Source organism: Nuphar pumila, chromosome 1 (genome assembly GCF_984573655.1).
Source record: "Nuphar pumila chromosome 1, dmNupPumi1.hap1.1, whole genome shotgun sequence".
NCBI lineage: Eukaryota > Viridiplantae > Streptophyta > Magnoliopsida > Nymphaeales > Nymphaeaceae > Nuphar > Nuphar pumila.
In genome coordinates this window covers 24,963,574-24,970,305 of record NC_143249.1, presented here as the reverse complement: position 1 = coordinate 24,970,305, position 6,732 = coordinate 24,963,574, and the positions used below count along the sequence as shown (strand labels likewise).

The 6,732-nt window shown below is 40.6% G+C and overlaps 1 pseudogene; it reads right to left on the bottom strand.

Moving 5' to 3' along the window:
• Positions 1-1,097: 1,097 nt before the first annotated feature.
• Positions 1,098-6,464, bottom strand: LOC149848401 (11-beta-hydroxysteroid dehydrogenase B-like; annotated as a pseudogene).
• Positions 6,465-6,732: the final 268 nt, after the last annotated feature.

The window sequence follows — 6,732 nt, the reverse complement described above, 5'->3', positions numbered from 1 at the left end:
CTAACACGTACGTGACCCGTTTAATAAACGGGTTAGGTGGGTCGACCCGTCTATTAAACAGGTTAGTTTTTGCCAAACCCGAACCCGCCTAAGAGGCGGATTGGCGGGTCGTGTCAGGTTTTGCCACCCCTAATCGAGAGTGGGCCCTCCAATGCCAGCATAAGAGAAAAATGGATGGCTCTCTTGTTTGATTTATTTTTTCGACAAAGAAAGCTGGGGTTAGGCAGACCCCTTACCAGTTAAACAACCATGCCATTGGGATTCGAACTTGCAACGTGACACGCACTAACTGCTCCTGCCAGACAACCCTACCATTTGGGGTTCGAACTTGCAACGTTCTCAACACAAGGTGACGTGCACTAACCGCTCCTGCCAGAAAAGCGGAGACCTTTTTGGTACAATGGAAGTCACTTTACACACCCCTTCATACCTGAAGAGAAAGCTGCAAAGATCAAAAAATGAAGAAAAGCCCCTCCCCTCAATGTTGTCAGAATCTGTTTATTAACCCAATAGTTTTTTTCAAAAAGATTCTGAAAATCTGTCTGAATAAGATGGGATCACTATATATATTGGTCTGTTTAAACATTTGTTTTTTGAAATATTAAAAAATATCATAAAAATCAAGAAGGATAAAGAGATTATGTAAATGATAACTTATAAGGTTTAATAAAAATCTAAAATACGCATTGGATGCTTAAAGAACAAAATTGCCAACAAATCTCATAATTATCACAACAAAATAAAAAAAAAACATATTCAAGACAATTTTCAAGGATCAGGCTGATTCAAGCCAATTATGATAACATTGACTGGTTCTGTCCCAGTTGGGATATTCGAACAAATATGGATCTGTGTAATCAGATCCGATAAACCAAAATGATATCCGATGAAATATGGTCTGGACTTTTGCTACCAAATCCTAAGAATTAATATCCGAATTTGACAATATGACTTGCTATGTGATTTTCTACATCCCAATCCGAATCCGAAAGCTGGATCTGTTTTTAGACAATATCCGATTAATTGGATCGGACATTAGTCACACCCTACCCGAATCCGATTCATTTACATCCCTAAACTTTGATACTTGATGGGAATCAGGCCTTGTGGTCCAATCCCGTGTGGGCTCTGCCTGAGCCCTCTTTTGGAGACTGCCCGGTTTGGCCCGCTAGTGGGCTCTGGGTTGCCTGCTTGGTTTAGCTTGGTGACAAGCTGGGATTGAGGGAACTCCATACATCAACCTGCCGGTTGGCCTGTCTACAAAACCGGGCAAGCCCGTTGCCCAGCCCTCAATACATCTGGATCTGGGTCAGAGCTAGAGCAGACAGGCTAACCGGGTCAAAAGTCGATAATTGGGTAAAGAGATGCACAAGCAAAATGGTTGAATATACAATCATGAATCCAGGTCAGAATCGGGTCCATCCCGACCCAGATTGTGAGATAGTCAAAATCCAGAACCGAATCCAGACGAGCTGTAAAAATAACCAATATGACTATATATTGAGAGTGCCTTGGTAGCTAACAGGGCGATCAAGGTTCGATTCTCATGGGAGCCGCCCTTCTGACCTCGGAATCGTTTCTCATAGGAATCCCTCTGAATTTTACAGGCTGAACCTGCACAAACAAACAGGTCTTGGTGCAGTTTCTTCAATTACAAAAAAAAAAAAGGTTGGATTTTCATAGGTGTTTCTCTCTTTTGACCTCAGAAGGAGCTCTGGAGTTGTCCGTGCACGTCTCCTTGTGGTTAGGGATGGCAGTGGCTCAGGCGAGGGCGGGGGACAAGGTCTTCACCCGACTCTCCATCCCCGCATCCATTCCCCTACAGGTTTTGATTTTAACCTACATTCTTTCCTCCATCCCCATTTCATGTCCTCCATCCCCGGTCTAAATGGAGCGAGGCGGGGCCCCATTTTCCCTCGATCCATTGTCATCCCTATAAAAAAGATTGAGGACGGGGCAAGGCTGGAATCGGGACAGGGCGGAATGGGGCGAGAGAAAGCGTAAGTCCATCCCGGCACGGGTTTTGATTTTAACCTTCATCCTCATTTCATGTCCTCAATCCCGGATCCAAAAGGGGCGAGACGGAGTGGGGCCCAATTTCCCCGGTTCCACTGTCATCCCTGTGGGACGTTGCAGGTTCAAAACCCAGTGGTACTAAATAAAAGTATTGCCCACATGAAACAAAACACTGGCCAAACTTGCTCTTACACAGTCAAATAGAGTTCTAGTTCATACTTATTTAGACTCCAAACCCAAAGCCAAATCCCAAAATAAAAATTCGACAAACCGTTCACCAAATCAGAACCACATGACATGTTCAAGATGGAAGCCAAGGAGGTGTGGGTCGAACCCTATTGATTACTACCACTACAGTGCTTTAGAGGGAGATGAGTGAGGAGAGGAAGGGAGAGGCTTCCTTGGGGAGGTGGGCGTAGTCGAGGAGCAGCAACCTGAACGTCCAGACAAGCACCTCGGGGGCGAACACCTTGTACAGCATAAATACGTTGTACCAATTGGCGGGCTTGACGTATGAATCACCACAGCAAGCTCCATTCACTATTTGCCCAGCGTACTCCTGCACCTGTTTTCCATCCACCGTTACCTGCAACAATCAGATGCATCACTAAGCGAATGTGGTGAACATATAAATAATCTAAAAGATGCAAAAAAAAAAAAAATCATTTTTAATGTTTAATAATGCTAAGTTTTCAAGTTAATCTATTTTTTTGAAAGGGTCTTTTCACAAAATAGTTCAATATCATTTTTTTCTGTTAAATATTGGCCACTGAAATTAGAATTCTATTTCTGCAATTTTGTGCCAAACTTTTCACAACTTGTATCAATTCGTCTAGAAATTGTATCAATCAGTGTTTGTTAGAAACCTACTCTCTCTCTCTCTCTCTCTCTCTCTCTCTCTCTCTCTCTCTCTCTCTCTATATATATATATATATATATATATAGAGAGAGAGAGAGAGAGAGAGAGAGAGAGAGATTGGCTATGGGTTCAAAACCCCCAGTAGAAACTCAGAGGAACAGGTTATGTTAACCAAAACTGACCTTATGTATGTGTTCAGCACTTTGGATCGTAATTTTTCAATGTATTGAAAGGTAAAAATTCAATACATTATAAACCATTGATTTTTCAACCCAAACAACACGATCCAAGGGCTGGTTTTTTGCCTTCTCAAAATAAAAACAAGATCCAAGGGATGGTTTCCACTAAACCATACATGTACCTAGGTCACATCTGGAATCAAATGTGCAAAGAAATTACTCGAGGGGTTCAGAACCCATGCTAATGTGTGTGTGTGCGCGCGCGCATGCGTGAGTGAGCTTCTATAAGCATATGTGCAGACCAAAAAGTTTTCCAAGAATTTCTTATTACTAGTACAAATGCCAAAGAAACGAAAAAGTTTGGTTTTGAATCTTTTATTTTTGGGAGAAAAGGTGGGGGGGGAGGGGTTGTTGTGATGCATCTGAATATACCTTGCATGACACAAAGTCCAGAATTATACCAACTCATGCTACAAGGACAGTGGAAAACAACAGGAGAAGTGTACCAATATGGCATAACTAATTACCTCACTTTCACCTTTCCATTGCATCTCAGCTCCCTCCTCCAGCATGAACTTTCCCCCTGTCATCTCATTCCCACCGACAACATGTGTTGCAATAGTTATCCCAACTTCTTCATTCAGTTCAAACCTCAAGGTCTCGTAAAAGTTTGTCACTGCAGCCTTTGCTGCCTGTGTGCATTATTCAAAAAAACAAACAAACAATCAAACATAAGAAATGATAGATGTTTTAATAATTTCACTGTGGCATCAAACCATGCAGCTATACTGACTAGTGACTACCCCTTAATCAAAATAGTAGTGCTGCAGTACAGTTGTTGTTCACAGTATGAGTACCTAAACTGATAAGATCAGCGCTCTAAGCTATGCAAGTTCATGCATGTAAATCTATTTACAGGAAGTCTAAAGATAGATTGCCTCATCATACTCACCGCATATAGACTCATTCTTGGCATCGGCAACCAATTCTCCACAGACGCGTTAACGACGATTCGACCATTGCTACGCTTCAAATGCGGAAGCGCAACGTATGTAGGATACACATTGCCCCAGAAGTTTATATCCTGTCAAAGTATACCCAACACCAACAATTTAGGGAGTAAAAGTTGCTATTTAATTACTTCTTGATACATATACCTGCATCCCAAAATTCCTAAAAATTGGATAGTGTTATGGCCATAATCATATACATGAAGTCCAAAGTTCTAGTAATGCAGAAAGCCAAGTAGAATCAGTCAGTTTCCTCTTGGTTTAGACAAGTTTGTCAGACTAGGAAGCGGAAAGGGGAAACCATACAGGAAGCGAGTCAATTTAAAATTTATAGAAAGTGAAAAGTAAAGTATCAATTTGAAAGCGAAACAAGAATAAAAAGAAATCAATACGAGAACAGAATAAGAATCGAACCTGAAAAAAATAAAAACCAAAATAAAATTGATTGTTTTTTATATTTCATTATTTTTTAGTAAAAAATTAATTTTTTGTTAAAAATCTAACAATGATGGTTACCGATTTAGAAAAAGCATATGAGAAGTGAGTGGAAGCATGGGATGAAACACATAAAAAAACATGAAAAGAAAAGTGAGAAAAGCATATCATGGACAATGTGTGGGGGATCGAGATTCCCATTAAGCTTTGGAAGTGAGAAGTATTGCATTTTCGAAGTGAGTTTCTGAGAAGCGTTCTTCCACCCAAGTAACTCTAGTTTAGGCATGCCAATGCCTCCCATGCAATCAAAAGGCTTTGACCTCATGATCCATTAGAGAAGATCAATAAAGTTTTCAAGATGTCGACAAAGAAATATATAACTGATCAACATTACTAGAGCATTATATAGAAATAGAACCATCCTAGTGTACTCACCATCAAAGTTGGAAACACAGAAGTATCCGTTGCATCCTCAAAAAAGAACGTGTGCCCTAAGCTTGCAGTGTTCACTAAATGGTTCACTGAAAAAAAAAAACCTTCGTAATGTTAGAGTTGAAATGGCCCATGAAATTAAACAGCAAAAATGATCCTGATAAGATAATCTTAGTAACTAAAATTTTAGAGCATGCAATTAAGGGTTCAACATATTTGCTATCTATTTAAGGGTTCCGGTCCCAACTAAACTGACTTAGCAACACTGATCAGCACACTGTTTACATGTTTGAATCACTTAAATACTAAAAGACCAGACACCAGTTTTCAAACTCATCAAGTCCCTAGAGGTTATTAACTTGACCAATTCATGAAATCCAATCCTTCTAGTTTGGTGCATGTTCCATCTTGCAAAACAAGCGAATTAATGGTTATCGAACTTAAAACAGTTTTTAAATGCTTTTCGCAAAACAAAACATCTTCAAATACCAAGCAGAAACTTTGGAGTTCATGAAGTTAATTCAAACATTGTTCTTCATGAACTTGTCACATGAAAGACACAGAAATATTGGACTTCAAAATACAGTTAAAAAGTTGGAGTTGAACATTTTTTATTGTGTCCATGTAGAGCAACCAGAATAGTAGAACAAGGCCAATTTGGACAAAGCTGGTTCGTCTAAGAACTCGATCGAGTAGGATTTAGGTTGGCTCGCGACTTATACATGTCTCATTGGCTTGGTGTGCTTATGACTGGATGGTTATGGGCCTTCAATTACCATGAACCAGGTCCAGTATACCAGCTACTTGGTCCATTGATCCATGGAAATTAATGCAATTTCAAGAGTAGTATGTAGGAGACCATGTTGATAAAAATGGGTTTCAGGGTGGTGGGACCCACCACGGCCAAACCGAGACGTTGCCTCCTCAACGAATCTCCTGCAATCCTCTTCCTTGACCACATCTGCAGCAATGACCAACACTTGCCTTGCTCCCATCTTCCTTGCCCTCTCCCTTATCCCATGCAGCTTCCCCTCCCTCCTCGCCACCAACACCAGGTTTGCTTTCCTCTTGGCATACTCGTACGCTATGTGCTGTGTGCTCATCACAATCATCATCAAATGGTTGTCGACATATATATAGTTAAAGGATTTTTTTTTAAGAACACTGACAAAATTGCGATACCTCAAGGGATATTGAAGATCCAAAAAAGTTGATTATTTTATGAAACAAACACCAATTGGAATGGTGTTGCTGCTAAAAGGATTGAAAGAGATCTTGGAACTCAATCTTTCTTTGCATAAAAATAAATGATTTTTAGTCTCAACCATACATACACGCATACATACATACCTCCCCAATCCCAGATGAAGCTCCAGTGATGATGACAACCTTATCATCCATGTTTTCACTGGTGTACCTACTGTAAAACCATTCACATGCATGTAAGAAAACCAAGGATGGCCATGCAAAGGCCAGCATCACCATGCTTGATGGTGGTACCACTATGTTTAGCAGAAGATTCAGCAGACCCATGATTGGGGTTTTGAGCTTCTTGAGAAAAAGAGTAGAAGTGGTGAAGATGAAGATGGAGATGGGTGTAAAGAGACGAGAGCAGAGAAAGGTTTTATGATGATGCCAAAAGGACCATGCATGTCACTCATGTGTACACATGGTGACTGTGGCTTTGCCATTGTTTGACAGGTGGAGTGAGTCGTTGGTGTGGGAGCCTCCAAGTTTTATCTGGGACTACTCTTTTCTGTGGGGGGCTGTGGCTTTGGTTTTTGGCTTAAAAGGAAAGATG